Source organism: Schistocerca gregaria, chromosome X, assembly GCF_023897955.1.
Source record: "Schistocerca gregaria isolate iqSchGreg1 chromosome X, iqSchGreg1.2, whole genome shotgun sequence".
Taxonomy (NCBI): Eukaryota; Metazoa; Arthropoda; class Insecta; order Orthoptera; family Acrididae; genus Schistocerca; species Schistocerca gregaria.
The window spans coordinates 381,612,930-381,630,057 of NC_064931.1; the positions used below are offsets into that span (position 1 = coordinate 381,612,930).

The window sequence follows — 17,128 nt, forward strand, 5'->3', positions numbered from 1 at the left end:
GAGAATGATCTGACCACCCAGATCGCCTGACATGAATCCCATTGGACAATTATGGAACATAATCGAGAGGTCAGTTCGTGCCCAAAAGTCTGCCCCGGCAACACTTGTGGAATTATGGACGGCTATATAGGTAGCATGGCTCAGTATTTCTGCAGGGGACTTCCAATTACTTGTTGAGTCCATGCCACGTCGAGCTACTTCACTATTCCGGACAAAAGGAGGTCCGATACAAGATTAGGAGGTATACCATTACTTGTGTCACCTCAGCGTGTCTGTAGTGGCGAGTGAAGGCGCAGCTGGGTTAACATATTCTCTATCTCTCGGCGCTTGTTGCTTGTGTATAGTCCTACATATCGTCTGAGTTTGGATTAAAACCGGCCATTCTTTCTGAAACAGTCTTATTCTGCTTTTTGGCGTATACACTGCTACGTATATGTGAGATAGTTAATTTTATGTGTCACATAGGGGAAGAACAGGGTGTCCGTATTTCGCTCGCATGTACGATGAATTGAGCTATCCTAGTACGGTCGTGACTGGCTGAATGACCAACATGCGTCCCTTCATGTTATTAAAAATATTTTCGCCGGTAGGTAAGAATTTCTACAGAACGTCAACGCTGATCTTTCCAAACGAACTTTCCAAACAGAACTACATTACACGCATTTTAGTACTCGAGAGTTCGTGCCTCACGCTCGCTTACGAAGCTTCTCGATAACAGTTGGAGAAGAAATTCTGGACCGTGGAGGACTAATACTTCGCCAGCGTTGGCGCAGTGCTGATGTGATATCAGAAAATTTGTTTCTGAAATGCCTGTTGTTACGTTAGTCTAGTTACTAGGCCGTTCCTGACGCAAGGGGCTGACAGGCATGTGCTTCAATAGTGTGTCTCGCTTTCGAAGGAAACAGTACACCAAATCCGTATGTATGCTATAATTAGTCAGCTGTAGGAATTTTGAGTGTATGTTATATCGGACTGTATATTTTGGCGAAATTTATTACACGTTTCTCATTCTTGATTGACTTATGTTCTATGATCAATTTAGAGTACTTCTGTGTTTCAATTGATGATTAATAATTCGGAGGTTTATGTTAAACTAATGTTTTTTTTCAGTAATTATACGTGCTTACAGTTAGCTATTAGTCTTTTTAAATAAATTCTCTAAAATAAACGGAATCAAACCGAATGCAATCAGTAAAACTCTATGACATGAAGTGATGTCAGTAAATTTGTTTGCGAAATGCAGAATCTAGAATGTAATGAATAACTAACAACATATGGAAATTTGTGTCAGAACTGTATTAAAGTTCTGATCTTCTACTTATGACGATCAATCGTCTTAATCAGTCAGTTACGCCATACGGCCACGCATGATGCGCCATCCGAGCAGGACTGATTTTAACTTTGGACGTTCAATCGTCCCCTTAGAAAAATTATACATGACAGTGCTTAAACTGACACACAATATTTTTTAGCGCAACGCAGTCTCACTTTCAATAATCCCTACAAAAGAATGGCCCTGACTAACATAAATCACTTACCCCACAAAAATCTTCGTTACTCGAACTACTGCAATACAGCGAGCGCCATTACTGCCAGCTAAATAAAAGGTTGAAACTACTGAAGGCACTAACTACAGATAAGCATAGTTAGCAAATGAAAGATTTTGATAGAGAACAAACAATGTTATTACCTTAATAGTGTTCAAAAGTCATAATATATATGTAGCAGTTCATGACATCCAGTCTTACAAATCTATAGTCTCTGATGGACTCACGTCCAGATCATCGGCTCTCAAATTTCCGCCACCTCTCTCCTCACATCCACCACTGCTGGTGGCTCACCTCCAACTGCGCAACACTAAGCGCTGTTCACATCCAGCTGCCCAACACTACAATGGCAGACAACAATGCAAACTAGCCACAGACTGCACACAGCACAGCCAGTGATTTTCATACAGAGCACTATGTGGCGTTACCAATAAAAAAAACCTAAACAGCCTACTTACATATCCCCCACACTCCCCACAAAAAATTTAACAAATTGTTTTGGGCACTGGCCAATACATATTTGTTAAAATTTTTCACAATTACAATAACAAAGAAATTAAATGCACACACTTATTGACACAATGTTGGTCAAAAGCTAAAATTTTCTCACAGTCCATAAAGACAGTTCTGATCGTTCATCACAGTAAAATAGCAGTGTTTTTCTCAAAGTCTGAGCAATAAAAGAAAATGCACACGGAAGTAGTGGATTTCCATGCAGTCTTGAAGTAGTATTGTCCTTCCAACGGAAAGACAGTGCTGACTCTTGACATGCAGACAGGTGATAGGCCACAACAGAGCAAACCCACCAGAGTCAGTTGAAGTTTTGAAGAATGTTGGTAGGTAGGTCATCAAAGAGCAGACCCACTGTAGTCCTGGTAGAGATTACGGTATTGGTGGGCCACCAGAGGTGCAGACCCACTGCAGTCCTTGTAGAGACGGCCAGCAGCCATCTGTTGCGACTGTGCACGTGCACAATTACCATCGAAGAGTCTTGTGGAGAATATAGCAAGTCCATAAACCACCAGTTGTGCACTCACAAAGTTTTTGGAATTGTCCTTAGAACCAGCAATGCTGTTAATCAGTTCCTTGCTGAATTATCAACACACGTGTGAGCACCAACAGTCTTCTTTTTTTCACATATTGTGCATATACTATGACCCACAGAAACGTGTGCAGTGAAATATAACTTAATTTGAAGAACTGGTGTCTATACAATTATAAATTTACAACATAAGGATACAATTACAAAGGTACAAAATACATCATTAAAGAACATAATAGTACAGATAACATTTGCAGTAACACAGACTTTACGAAAGAATAGAAATAAACATATACATCAGTGTTACAGGAATTATGAAATAAGTAAATATATAAAATAATGAGAATAGTTTTCGAAACATTAATTTCACACATGAGCATTGAAACAGAACAGAATTAATAATGTCTAAACATATTTACAAAGAAAATAACATAGTATTTGAAAAATTCTACAACATAAATCTTATTAGCTAAACACATAAAGACAGGAAAAAGACAAATACACAAGGATACATAAACACATAGCGGAATAATACAAAAGGAAAGACAGGGTTCGTTTTCAGGGTAGCATTTGGTACTGCAGTCCAACCCAAAACTTCATTCCATAGAGCTCTCGTCTTATTTCAACATTTGTTTCCACCAAAAAAATCCAATCCAAGCTTGCTTTCTGTATTTATATGTTCACATATTTCTTACCTCATTATTTATTTTCCATTATCTTACGACGTCATTTATTTCCAAGAAAATCCTACCTAAACCTGTTGTCCTTAAACCCTACTTTTTTGTTCATATCCTCTTTCAAAATGCTTTTTCGGCCAAACCATTTTCTTATAGCTTCTCAATGCATTTCTTCCAATTCATCACAACTTGTTCTCTTATACAGCCTACCCCATCTTAAGCTAACTTAAATCTACTGAGCTCAGATGATAAACCAAGGGACGAGGTAATGCAGCAGTGCAAAACAATTAACACAAATAGCAATGATAAAAAATGCAAATTGGCAAAGCAAGCAGCATAAATTAGCCAAGCAAATGCAATATTACAACTAATATAAGGCAATGCACAGCAAACAAGAAAAATAAATCTGTAGTAAAACTGCCTTAACAGAGTAATACAAAGTCAAATTCAGTAACACTACGTCTGGCAAACAGCAGCAGCAAATGCAATAACTTAACCTAAACATGACAAAGCTCAAGCAAAAAAAATTTTACAGTAAAAATGGCCATGTTTAATACCTATGTCACATCTTAACACTAGAGTGATGCATCCTGAGAACTAACTCTAGCAGACAAGTTACCAAACCGTAAAAAAATTATTTATACAGTTCCTGTGAAGGGAAATGATTATTTGTGCTCTCTTTTCTAAGAAAGTGCATCACAAACCTATTCTTTATTGGGTCTGTAGACAGAAAATAATGATATTATTACATCTATTAAATTTTATTTTAACCAATGCTGCAGTGCAGCTAGAAACTAGATATTAAACAAAATGAGCAAACTCTCAACTAGAAAGACAATAGATGTAAAATGTTTCTCATAATTTCATTAGGCATTTCAGTAAATATCATAAATTAAGAGCTACACAGTATAATCATATGTTTTCAAGTTTGAGCGTGTTGTATTTGCGATGCTTTCTACAAAGAAATGTCAATAGCGAGGATAATGGCCCCCTTTTTTCTCCACCTGTGCCTCTGAAAGGCACACACTAATGAAAATTTTCCAGGCGACTGTCGCGCAGCTGGGTGCCCACGACGCATTACGTGAAGGGCACTTAACTTTCTTACCGAAATATTTACGACACCAGATGGCACTACAGTGACAGCCTCATATAAAAAATTCCACAGGTCGAGAATTTGCGTTGCAAATGTGTAGAAACAAAATTCTGTAAATATAACAGTGTCCAAAAAATTTTTCTGCGGCGTTGTGATACATTCACACATATACACACATTTCCTAACTCTTAAAGTACGATTCTTGGTTTCCAACATCCTTTTTATAAATCAGAGTCCCTAACCACTACTCCTTATTCCTTACCTTATTACACATGTACATATTCGTCGACACGTCAATCTTGCGGCGACACTTCAATATTTCATCATAAATACAGAGCATAATCAAATTCCTGATATAGCATCAGCTTATTGATCATAAACATACCTCAAAAGCATAACACACATCGTCGTCGTAATAATAACACCATAACACCTGAGCCAAATCTCAAAAACGTCGTAGCTTTCTGCAATAATTTCGAAACCTAAAAAAATTCTCTGCTCAATTCAATAGTGTCATTTACCTCAAACGGACTTTAAAAATCATGATCCCATACCAAATACGACATTCAAAGTTCTCATAGCATCACAATGGATCCGAAAAAATATGAACAGTTCACAAAGTACAGACAAATACAATTTCATAAGTGTGAAGTTATCCAACTATGTAACTATGTAAACATCTGTTATTGACATAGTAAAAAAAAAGTTTCTTTCTCTGTTAAATGATCAGATAGCTGTGTAATTCTGTGTTAGAGGAATATGGTACAGATGTGTAAAGTTGTATAAGCAAATACCACATTAGCTAGGGCTCCTTGTACTTGCCAAACACATGGTACACAAAGTAAGCGTGTACCCCCCTGAGGATTAATGTAATTATACCCTCAGGTGTTACAGATTATAGCAATGGAATGGAATGTATCACGGAAAACCTTTGTAATTCAAAAATCTTGAAAAATAAATGGTTCAAGTACAAAATTAATCACTCAAATGCGTGTCCTGTAGCGCTAAATGTGCGTCTTGTTGTAAGATAATTCTATGGAAGTGTCGTAGTTATCGTCCTTTGTAAGCAAAGTTCTGCTGAAGTCAATGTACTTCCCTTGTGATAAACAAAAGTGAATTGCTTTGCGTATAGATATCTTAGTTATTACGCTTATTGCCGTGATGAAGTACTGTGCTGTAACGTATTGTTGTGCTACGGAAAAGGCTGTCTCATTGTAGCTATACTACAAAAGTTACTACTAAAACATGATTTACTTACCAGAATAATTCAGAAAAACTGTGCAAATATAAAACAGATACACCGCAAAAGGAAGAATGTAAATTGTGTCACATTAGTAGCGTCGTGATAAAATCGTGTACCTGTCACATAAACTAACCACTGTGTCATCTGGTATCTCACAGAAAGTACTTTAAATCCAGAATGTATTTTCAAGTAAACCAAAATGTTGCATTAAAATCTCATTAGCAGTACCAGTATATGTCCTAAGTATGTAAGCCTGATAGTCGTTACGTAATCGTACAACTAACAAGCAAGAATGTACACACACAATAACACTGTGTCTTCTGTTCACTATAACAATGCATTTGTAATTACTTGTCTAAATATGTTCTCTAGGTTCTAGACTGGATAGTTAACTTTAAAACATAGTTGCATGTTAACAGTTCGTAAGTGTGACAACGAGTACTTATAGCAAAGACTAAGTTAAAAAGCAGATTATCTCTCAATAAACGGTTTTACATGTGAAATGTGGTACAATCTTTTACTCTTCCTAGTGCGCAGAGTTTAAACTTCAAAGCAATTATGTTGTATACGTCGGTCAGGAATGCTAAAATTTTTCCCAAGGTTAGCGTCTATGTTACTTTTCTCTGAGCCAGCCGGCGTACGTGGCTGCCTGCAGTGCGAGTCATTGTCTGTTTCTTTCTTGGCGCGCGTCGTTACTGGGATTAGGAGACCTAACATGCAGCTTTACTGTATGATAAAATGATGATGGCATCCTCTTGGGTAAAATATTCCGGAGGTAAAATAGTCCCCCATTCGGATCTCCGGGCGGGGACTACTCAGGAGGATGTCGTTATCAGGAGAAAGAAAACTGGCGTTCTACGGATCGGAGCGTGGAATGTCAGATCCCTTAATCGGGCAGGTAGGTTAGAAAATTTAAAAAGGGAAATGGATAGGTTAAAGTTAGATATAGTGGGAATTAGTGAAGTTCGGTGGCAGGAGGAACAAGACTTCTGGTCAGGTGACTACAGGGTTATAAACACAAAATCAAATAGGGGTAATGCAGGAGTAGGTTTAATAATGAATAGGAAAATAGGAATGCGGGTAAGCTACTACAAACAGCATAGTGAACGCATTATTGTGGCCAAGATAGATACGAAGCCCACACCTACTACAGTAGTACAAGTTTATATGCCAACTAGCTCTGCAGATGATGAAGAAATTGAAGAAATGTATGATGAAATAAAAGAAATTATTCAGATAGTGAAGGGAGACGAAAATTTAATAGTAATGGGTGACTGGAATTCGAGTGTAGGAAAAGGGAGAGAAGGAAACATAGTAGGTGAATATGGATTGGGGCTAAGAAATGAAAGAGGAAGCCGCCTAGTAGAATTTTGCACAGAGCACAACTTAATCATAGCTAACACTTGGTTTAAGAATCATGAAAGAAGGTTGTATACGTGGAAGAACCCTGGAGATACCAAAAGGTATCAGATAGATTATATAATGGTAAGACAGAGATTTAGGAACCAGGTTTTAAGTTGTAAGACATTTCCAGGGGCAGATGTGGACTCCGACCACAATCTATTGGTTATGACCTGTAGATTAAAACTGAAGAAACTGCAAAAATGTGGGAAATTAAGGAGATGGGACCTGGGTAAACTGAAAGAACCAGAGGTTGTACAGAGTTTCAGGGAGAGCATAAGGGAACAATTGACAGGAATAGGGGAAAGAAATACAGTAGAAGAAGAATGGGTAGCTCTGAGGGATGTAGTAGTGAAGGCAGCAGAGGATAAAGTAGGTACAAAGACGAGGGCTGCTAGAAATCCTTGGGTAACAGAAGAAATATTGAATTTAATTGATGAAAGGAGAAAATATAAAAATGCAGTAAATGAAGCAGGCAAAAAGGAATACAAACGTCTCAAAAATGAGATCGACAGGAAGTGCAAAATGGCTAAACAGGGATGGCTAGAGGACAAATGTAAGGATGTAGAAGCTTATCTCACTAGGGGTAAGATAGATACTGCCTACAGGAAAATTAAAGAGACCTTTGGAGAGAAGAGAACCACGTGTATGAATATCAAGAGCTCAGATGGCAGCCCAGTTCTAAGCAAAGAAGGGAAGGCAGAAAGGTGGAAGGAGTATATTGAAGGTTTATACAAGGGCGATGTACTTGAGGACAATATTATGGAAATAGAAGAGGATGTAGATGAAGACGAAATGGGAGATACGATACTGCGTGAAGAGTTTGACAGAGCACTGAAAGACCTGAGTCGAAACAAGGCCCCCGGAGTAGACAACATTCCATTAGAACTACTGACAGCCTTGGGACAACCAGTCCTGACAAAACTCTACCAGCTGGTGAGCAAGATGTATGAGACAGGCGAAATACCCTTAGACTTCAAGAAGAATATAATAATTCCAATCCCAAAGAAAGCAGGTGCTGACAGATGTGAAAATTACCGAACTATCAGTTTAATAAGCCACGGCTGCAAAATACTAACGCGAATTCTTTACAGACGAATGGAAAAACTGGTAGATGCGGACCTCGGGGAGGATCAGTTTGGATTCCGTCGAAATGTTGGGACACGTGAGGCAATACTGACCTTACGACTTATCTTAGAAGAAAGATTAAGAAAAGGCAAACCTACGTTTCTAGCATTTGTATACTTAGAGAAAGCTTTTGACAATGTTGACTGGAATACTCTTTTTCAAATTCTAAAGGTGGCAGGGGTAAGATACAGGGAGCGAAAGGCTATTTATAATTTGTACAGAAACCAGATGGCAGTCATAAGAGTCGAGGGTCATGGGAAGCAGTGGTTGGGAAAGGAGTGAGACAGGGATGTAGCCTCTCCCCGATGTTATTCAATCTGTATATTGAGCAAGCAGTAAAGGAAACAAAAGAAAAATTTGGAGTAGGTATTAAAATTCATGGAGACGAAGTAAAAACTTTGAGGTTCGCCGATGACATTGTAATTCTGTCAGAGACGGCAAAGGACTTGGAAGTGCAGTTGAACGGAATGGACAGTGTCTTGAAAGGAGGATATAAGATGAACATTAACAAAAGCAAAACGAGGATAATGGAATGTAGTCAAATTAAATCGGGTGATGCTGAGGGAATTAGATTAGGAAATGAGACACTTAAAGTAGTAAAGGAGTTTTGCTATTTAGGAAGTAAAATAACTGATGATGGTCGAAGTAGAGAGGATATAAAATGTAGACTGGCAATGGCAAGGAAAGCGTTTCTGAAGAAGAGAAATTTGTTAACATCGAATATAGATTTATGTATTAGGAAGTCGTTTCTGAAAGTATTTGTTTGGAGTGTAGCCATGTATGGAAGTGAAACATGGACGATAACTAGTCTGGACAAGAAGAGAATAGAAGCTTTCGAAATGTGGTGCTACAGAAGAATACTGAAGATAAGGTGGATAGAGCACGTAACTAATGAGGAGGTATTGAATAGGATTGGGGAGAAGAGAAGTTGTGGCACAACTTGACTAGAAGAAGGGATCGGTTGGTAGGACATGTTTTGAGGCATCAAGGGATCACAAATTTAGCATTGGAGGGCAGCGTGGAGGGTAAAAATCGTAGAGGGAGACCGAGAGATGAGTACACAAAGCAGATTCAGAAGGATGTAGGTTGCAGTAGGTACTGGGAGATGAAGCAGCTTGCACAGGATAGAGTAGCATGGAGAGCTGCATCAAACCAGTCTCAGGACTGAAGACAACAACAACAACAACTTTTGCAAATTAACCTTGTCGAGAGGGCCCTGCCCTGTACTTACCTCCCGCCAGTTCTGATGAAAATCAGGTCTGTCGTTTGGTCGGTAGTTTACATAGTTTCTTTTTTGTCGGTTAAGTGCTGGAGAATTTCTCCCTGAGTTATCACTGCACGGTGGACCGTTGCGTCTGAAGTTATTCTCTCAGCCGTGATAATTGCCATATTATCTGTTTCTATGATTGTCTCTGTCATATTCATTACTACGGAAATGCGATCTTTCTCCGTAACTAATACTCTGCCAGTGGTTGTCATATGGGTGGTGTCTGTTTTGTTCACGATTTGCGTTGTGAGAATAGCCTTGTCGTGTCCAGTTATTATTGCTTTCGTCGCAGAATTGTGACGGATGTGACTTGTAATTGTTGTGTTCCTGTTTTCGCGTCCCGCGATTATCATTGTCAATTTCCAGTTCTTGTAACAGTAGCTAAAAAGCTTCAATTTCGTCTTTGCAACGTCCTGCCAAAATAATATGTTGTAAATGTTCAGGCAATTTGATTAAGCAAATGCGGATGAGTTCTGAGGGAGTGTATGGGTTTGAAAGATATTGATTCTTGTGCAACAACTCTTCGAAATATTTCACAAGACTGGAAAATTCAGATTGTTCGAAATGTTTCATCATTATGATGCTATGTTTTACTCGGTCTTCTGTAGCTTGAGACCAATATGCTGAGAGGAAGGCATGATAAAATTCTCCTTCACTGTGACAATCGTGAATGACCGATCGCATTCTTACAGCTGGTCCATTCTCTAAGTAGCCACACATAAATTCTAATTGTGCACTAATGACCAGTTGGGAGAAAAACAATGAGAGAATTGATGGAGCCACGCTTGTGGATGAATGTCGTTGCCAGAATTATTAATGTTTTGAATTTATATGTAGTAAAGAACAGCTAATAGTCAAAATCATCGTGTCGGCGAGTCGCATATTGGTCATTGTTACGTCGTGTCGGCGGTTCCATCTCAAAATTCGGTGCACCTTGCCAATTTCTTTCATAATTTCCGAAATGGCCTGTGTTATTATTTTGTGGCTTTTCCGTATTTCTAAGTCCCTCTTCCAGTGTTGGAGCACGAGTGTCCTCTGAAATATGTAATTTTTGTATTACTTGTGCCAACTGATCTCCCGGATTACTCTTTTGTGTTGCGTATTAATTTGATTCTGATTTTGTTTGAATTTCTTAATTTGTTCATACTCTTCTGTGTCAGTGATGGCTACAGGTGTTGTGTCATTCAGATCATCTACCTTTGCAGATAAGTTAGTGAACTGATCCGAAAGTTCGGCTACTTTCTCCGATAGTGTACTTATTTCCTCAGTGTGTTTTTCTGAACCAAATTTCAGAGTGTCCATTTGTGTTGAAATCGAATTTACTGTGTCCTTTAAGTTTTCCTGAGTTTTTGGAAGTTGCGTAACCGAATCGGTAGATGCAACTGAGTCCATTTTAGCTTGCAAGGTCTCATGATTTTCATGAACAATATTTTGCAGTTCTTTTATGGCTAATTCGTGATTCTGTAATGTATTTTCATGCCGCGGAAAAATAGGTTGGAAATGCTCAAAAATTGTGTTTTTACGTCATTACAGACTTTTTGACATTTCGATTCGATTTTATGTAACTCAGTAGTTAAATCTTCACGTGTTTGTTCAAGCGTATGTTCCACTGAGTCTAACTTTTGAAGATTTTGTTCCATTGTGTCTAATTGTCAGTCAAACGGGAATTAACATTCTCTGTTAACAGGAATCTCCTTTCAACCGCCTTTCTATATCTGTTATTTTCATCCTCGCCACTACCACTACTACTACTACTACTATTATCTTTTTCGTAACCACTAGTGCCACTTTCTCTATCATTCTTTTCGCTCCCTTCTCCGATACTTCCAGCCTGTTTTTCACCTTTAGTCAACAGACGCTTGAGTCAGTCACGACCTTGGACACACCTGTAAATATGTCTTCCCTCGCGAAATCCAGCTTTTGTCCCTCTTCCGGCCAGCAGGTAAACGGAGCGCGCTCGGTCCTACAGGCGGCCACAATGGGACGGACCGGTTCCGGCGGCGGGCTCTTTGTGGCCCACGCGAACGTGCAGTCGCTAACGGCTCACTTCGACGAGTTCTGTGACCTGTTCTGCCAATCGCTGTTCCATATTATCCTCGTCTCTGAAACTTGGTTGAAACCAAACATTTCTTCCGAAGCTATCCGAATCACTGGTTACTCTCTCCTAAGGGCAGATCGTGAAACACGGCGCGGGGGTGGTGTGGGTGCTTATGTTCGCTCCGATCTGTCACCTACTGTACTATGCACATCGGATGCAAAGGGCGAAGGAGAAGCAGAGTTCATGTTTTTCGAAATACATACATCAAATCAGAAACTTCTAATTGGAGTAATCTATAAACCTCCAAACGTCGGTGCCATGTCCTCCTTTCAGTCTGCCCTGTCCTCACTCGTGACACAGTATGAACACATAATCATTATGAGCGACACAAACATCGAGTTGCAGTTAAAATCTCCCTCTGCAGAAAATCTAAGGCGACTGTTCCACTCCAATGATATGAGTTTAGCACCGCTGGACCCAACTCATCACGCGCCACACAGCCACACACTCATAGATATAATAGCAACAAAGCGACCAGATAAAATAATCCGCGTTAATCAGACATCCGCTCCGGGACTCTCTGCTCATGACGTGATATTCTTAAATTACTCAATGCATACTACCAAAGAAAAATCTCACCTGGTAACCTACAGAAACTTAAAAAATGTTAACCATGACGCTCTTCAAAAGGATTGCTCAGACATCCCTTGGCATGATTTAAGCAATGAACCGACTTTAGACGGAAAAATTCGGGAATTATGTCGCCAAATTATTGCACTGTATGATAAACATGCTCCTCAACGCACTGTCAAGGTAAAGAGAGCTCCCGCTCCGTGGCTCACCACTGCATTACGCCAGTTAATGAATAAACGTGATACTGCACATCGGGCCTTCAAGCGTAACACAACTCCCGAGGCGTTCGAAGTTTATAGGAAACTCCGAAACAGAACCAAGCAAAGCGTGAGGAATGCCAAAATTAGACATGCCCACTCTGTCGTATGCGGCATATCAAAACCTGCTGCACTGTGGAAAAAGCTGCGCACTTTCGGTATAGGGAAGCGAAGATCTGACGCTGTTTGTCAAGCGTGTGCAGAAGAATTAAACGATTCCTTCTCATACTACCTGCAATATCTAAAGCCCTAGAATACATCGTCCATGAGCAGCTGACGGATTACCTCAAAACTCATAACATCCATGATGAATATCAGTCAGGCTTTCGAAACCACCATAGTACAGCAACTGCATTAATCAAAGTAACTGATGACATTAAACATACTATGGACAGACGTGAAGCTACTATCCTAACACTGCTTGACTTTAGCAAGGCTTTTGACACAGTTGACTTCGATATATTACTAATTAAAATGAAACAGCTGAATTTCTCAAACAGCGCAATACACTGGTTCGACAGCTACCGCAAAAACAGAAATCAACAAGTCATTTGTGGGTCGGAAAAGTCATAATGGAAAAGCGTGCGCTCTGGAGTTCCCCAAGGCTCCGTCCTTGGTCCACTACTCTTCTCACTGTACATTAATGATACTTCTTCAGTGATTCACTCCTGCAACTACCATCTTTATGCCGACGACATCCAACTGTACATAAGTGCAAACCCCAAAAACATTGCTGGCGCAGTAGCGAGTATGAACGCAGATCTTTACTGTTTCTCGATGGATACAGAACCTAGGTCTGAAACTAAACCCCAAGAAATCCCAGGTCATATTTATATCTCATCCAAAGTTAATCAGCCGGTACTTTCGCGAAACAGTCCCTCAAATACTCCTCAATGGTACCCAACTACCATACCAAAAAACAGTAAAAGACCTTGGAATAATCTTGGATGAACACCTAAACTGGGAAGAACAAATAGTCACAGCTTGCCGGAAATCGTTCTCCTCCCTACATGCAATTCAAAAATTTAGAAAAATATTTCCAACCCATGTTAAACAACAATTAGTCCAAGCTCTAGTCTTGCCTAATCTTTACTACTGTGACGTAGTTCAACACGGCACAAATAGTGAAAATTCTAGATGGCTCGAGCTAGTGATGAATGCTTGCGTTAGATACGTGTGCAATATTCGGTTGTATGATCATATCAGTCCTTCATACCCCCAGCTAGGTTGGATACGCCCACATAAGGCACGCGATCTCCACTCGATGTGCTTACTTCATCGATTTCTTAGCCACTGGTGCCCCCAATACTTATCTTCTCACATTAAACACCTATCATCATTCTACAATCGCAATACCAGATCGGATACGTCTAGCATCTTGGCTGTACCTTTCAATAACACAAAATCTTTCTCCGTGTCATTCTCCATCCAGCCGTACAACTATGGAACGCGCTCCCCTGTGATCTGCGTCTTATCCAGAATCACTCAACATTCAAGAGGGAACTCAAAACTTACATATTGGGGACGGTATAGCCACCATTGTTGTGCCACTCTCATCTCTCTTTCTCCTCTCCATCACAGCTTCGAATTTTACCATTCTATATATCTTCCTCTAACCTATCCACCTCTTATATATCTCTTTCACCCCATTCGATCGTCTTATGTCTCTGCTCGATGAGAATAACTCACAAGCTGCAAGAACATAACAAGAAAATTCCCAATTAACAATAGGACTGACATTCACAAAAGAAAAGTATGTTTACTTTCATATACATAGTCATTACTATTATTATCATTCTTGATTGTTATAATTAGTTTTTTGATAGTTATAATTATCATTGTACTACTGTTATAATCTCTATTTTTTCTTTAACATCAATATTGTATAATACGTTATATGTCCTTAATGTTCTGTAGAAACTGTAACTCGTTCAATTTGAGTATGCCTGGTTAGGTGTAAGAGAGGGCCTGAAGGCCCTAATCTTGCCAGGTAAAATAAATACATAAATAAATAAATAAACTTTTGTAGCCTTTGTTCCATTTGTTGCATTAACTGTAGCAACAATGCACTGGTGTCTGAAACATGTTCCTCAGTGCTTTTCGGCAGTGAAGTTGCACCGGCAACATTCACATTTTGACAATCAGAAAATGTGTCTTGACTTATTTCAGAAAACGGTGAGGACCCAAAACCTGAATCTGCAGTATTTGCAAGATTGTGTCCTGTCATTCCCGATTCCTGAGGCGGGCTGTTGCCGACCGATCGATCTATAATGCTTCCCTGTTCGCTAATTGTTTCACTGTCTACGCTGTTATTTGCCGCCCGCTCTATTTGCCTATGCACAATTACCAAATTACTGCATTGAATGTCTGTTAATTCATTACACAGTGGTGCTGATGAGCTACGCTCGTCGTCACTATTATTTCTCAGTTTACTTTGAAGCCTAGTGTTACGTTTTTCACACGCCATTATTGTCACAATATTTCACACGATAACATAGAAAAGCACAATTTGAAGAGCAAAATAAGAAAACACATTAACATAACATTGAAAATAACATCTCGTTAATTGCAAAGGTAGCTGTGAAATACTTGGTGCAAATCTACATGCACGCCACAACTACACTCCTGGAAATTGAAATAAGAACACCGTGAATTCATTGTCCCAGGAAGGGGAAACTTTATTGACACATTCCTGGCGTCAGATACATCACATGATCACACTGACAGAACCACAGGAACATAGACACAGGCAACAGCATGCACAATGTTGGCACTAGTACAGTGTATATCCACCTTTCGCAGCAATGCAGGCTGCTATTCTCCCATGGAGACGATCGTAGAGATGCTGGATGTAGTCCTGTGGAACGGATTGCCACGCCATTTCCACTTGGCGCCTCAGTTGGACGAGCGTTCGTGCTGGACGTGCAGACCGCGTGAGACGACGCTTCATCCAGTTCCAAACATGCTCAATGGGGGACAGATCCGGAGATCTTGCTGGCCACGGTAGTTGACTTACACCTTCTAGAGCACGTTGGGTGGCACGGGATATATGCGGACGTGCATTGTCCTGTTGGAACAGCAATTCCCTTTGCCGGTCTAGGAATGGTAGAACGATGGGTTCGATGACGGTTTGGATGTACCGTGCACTATTCAGTGTCCCCTCGACGATCACCAGAGGTGTACGGCCAGTGTAGGAGATCGCTCCCCACACCATGATGCCGGGTGTTGGCCCTGTGTGCCTCGGTCGTATGCAGTCCTGATTGTGGCGCTCACCTGCACGGCGGCAAACACGCATACGACCATCATTGGCACCAAGGCAGAAGCGACTCTCATCGCTGAAGACGACACGTCTCCATTCGTCCCTCCATTCACGCCTGTCGCGACACCACTGGAGGCGGGCTGCACGATGTTGGGGCGTGAGCGGAAGACGGCCTAACGGTGTGCGGGACCGTAGCCCAGCTTCATGGAGACGGTTGCGAATGGTCCTCGCCGATACCCCAGGAGCAACAGTGTCCCTAATTTGCTGGAAAGTGGCGGTGCGGTCCCCTACGGCACTGTGTAGGATCCTACGGTCTTGGCGTGCATCCGTGCGTCGCTGCGGTCCGGTCCCAGGTCGACGGGCACGTGCACCTTCCGCCGACCACTGGCGACAACATCGATGTACTGTGGAGACCTCACGCCCCACGTGTTGAGCAATTCGGCGGTACGTCCACCCGGCCTCCCGCATGCCCACTATACGCCCTCGCTCAAAGTCCGTCAACTGCACATACGGTTCACGTCCACGCTGTCGCGGCATGCTACCAGTGTTAAAGACTGCGATGGAGCTCCGTATGCCACGGCAAACTGGCTGACACTGACGGCGGCGGTGCACAAATTCTGCGCAGCTAGAGCCATTCGACGGCCAACACCGCGGTTCCTGGTGTGTCCGCTGTGCCGTGCGTGTGATCATTGCTTGTACAGCCCTCTCGCAGTGTCCGGAGCAAGTATGGTGGGTCTGACACACCGGTGTCAATGTGTTCTTTTTTCCATTTCCAGGAGTGTATTTTGGAGACCAGGTTCTTTCTCTTTCATGCGGATTGTTTAATATTCTGCGTTGGTGTCAATCGCATCAAATTAGATGATGACTGACAGCAACTACAGTGACATGTGAAGGACATAGTAATAGGAGCAATTACTAACTTATTTTGAAGGGTAGGCAAGTAGGAAGCTACAACTGTCGGCCATATATAAAGAAACATAAACTGCTCGAATAACACTCTCGGGTGGCGCAGTCGTTAGCGCACTGGACTCGCATTCGGGAGGACGACGGTTCAATCCTGCTTCCGGCCATCCTGATTTAGGTTTTCCGTGATTTCCCTAAATCGCTCCAGGCAAGTGCCGGGATGGTTCCTCTGAAAGGGCACGGCCGACTCCCTTCCGTGTCCTTCCCTAATCCGATGAGACCGATGACCTCGATGTTTGGTCTCTTCCTCCAAACAACCCAATAACACTCTCGCATCCCCGTTGTGTGGCCAGCTGATAATATAAAGAAGAATAACATGATTATCTTAAGTCTAAAGGTACCGGTATTTAAAATTTTACTCATTGTACCGTTAATACGCCACGTTGACCTTTTTTGAAGAGTATTTCACAGATACTCGTCTGAAATCATTCAAGAGTTTGTAAGGTAAGGGTCACTGCTAGTCAAGTATAAAACGTGTCGTCCGCAGCAGGAAAGAATAACACGCTGGCACACAGTCCTCCGAGCGTACGAAAAGATATGATTTCTGCTTTTGTCTCAAAAGAAACGTGGAAATTTACAA

At 41.0% G+C, this 17,128-nt stretch overlaps 1 protein-coding gene across 1 annotated transcript in view; it reads left to right on the plus strand.

Annotated features, from left to right (window-relative positions):
- LOC126297751 (calcium-dependent secretion activator-like) overlaps positions 1 to 17,128 on the plus strand; it is a 1,391,877-nt gene that overhangs the window by 107,673 nt on the left and 1,267,076 nt on the right. The gene's annotated exons all lie outside the window — the stretch shown is intronic.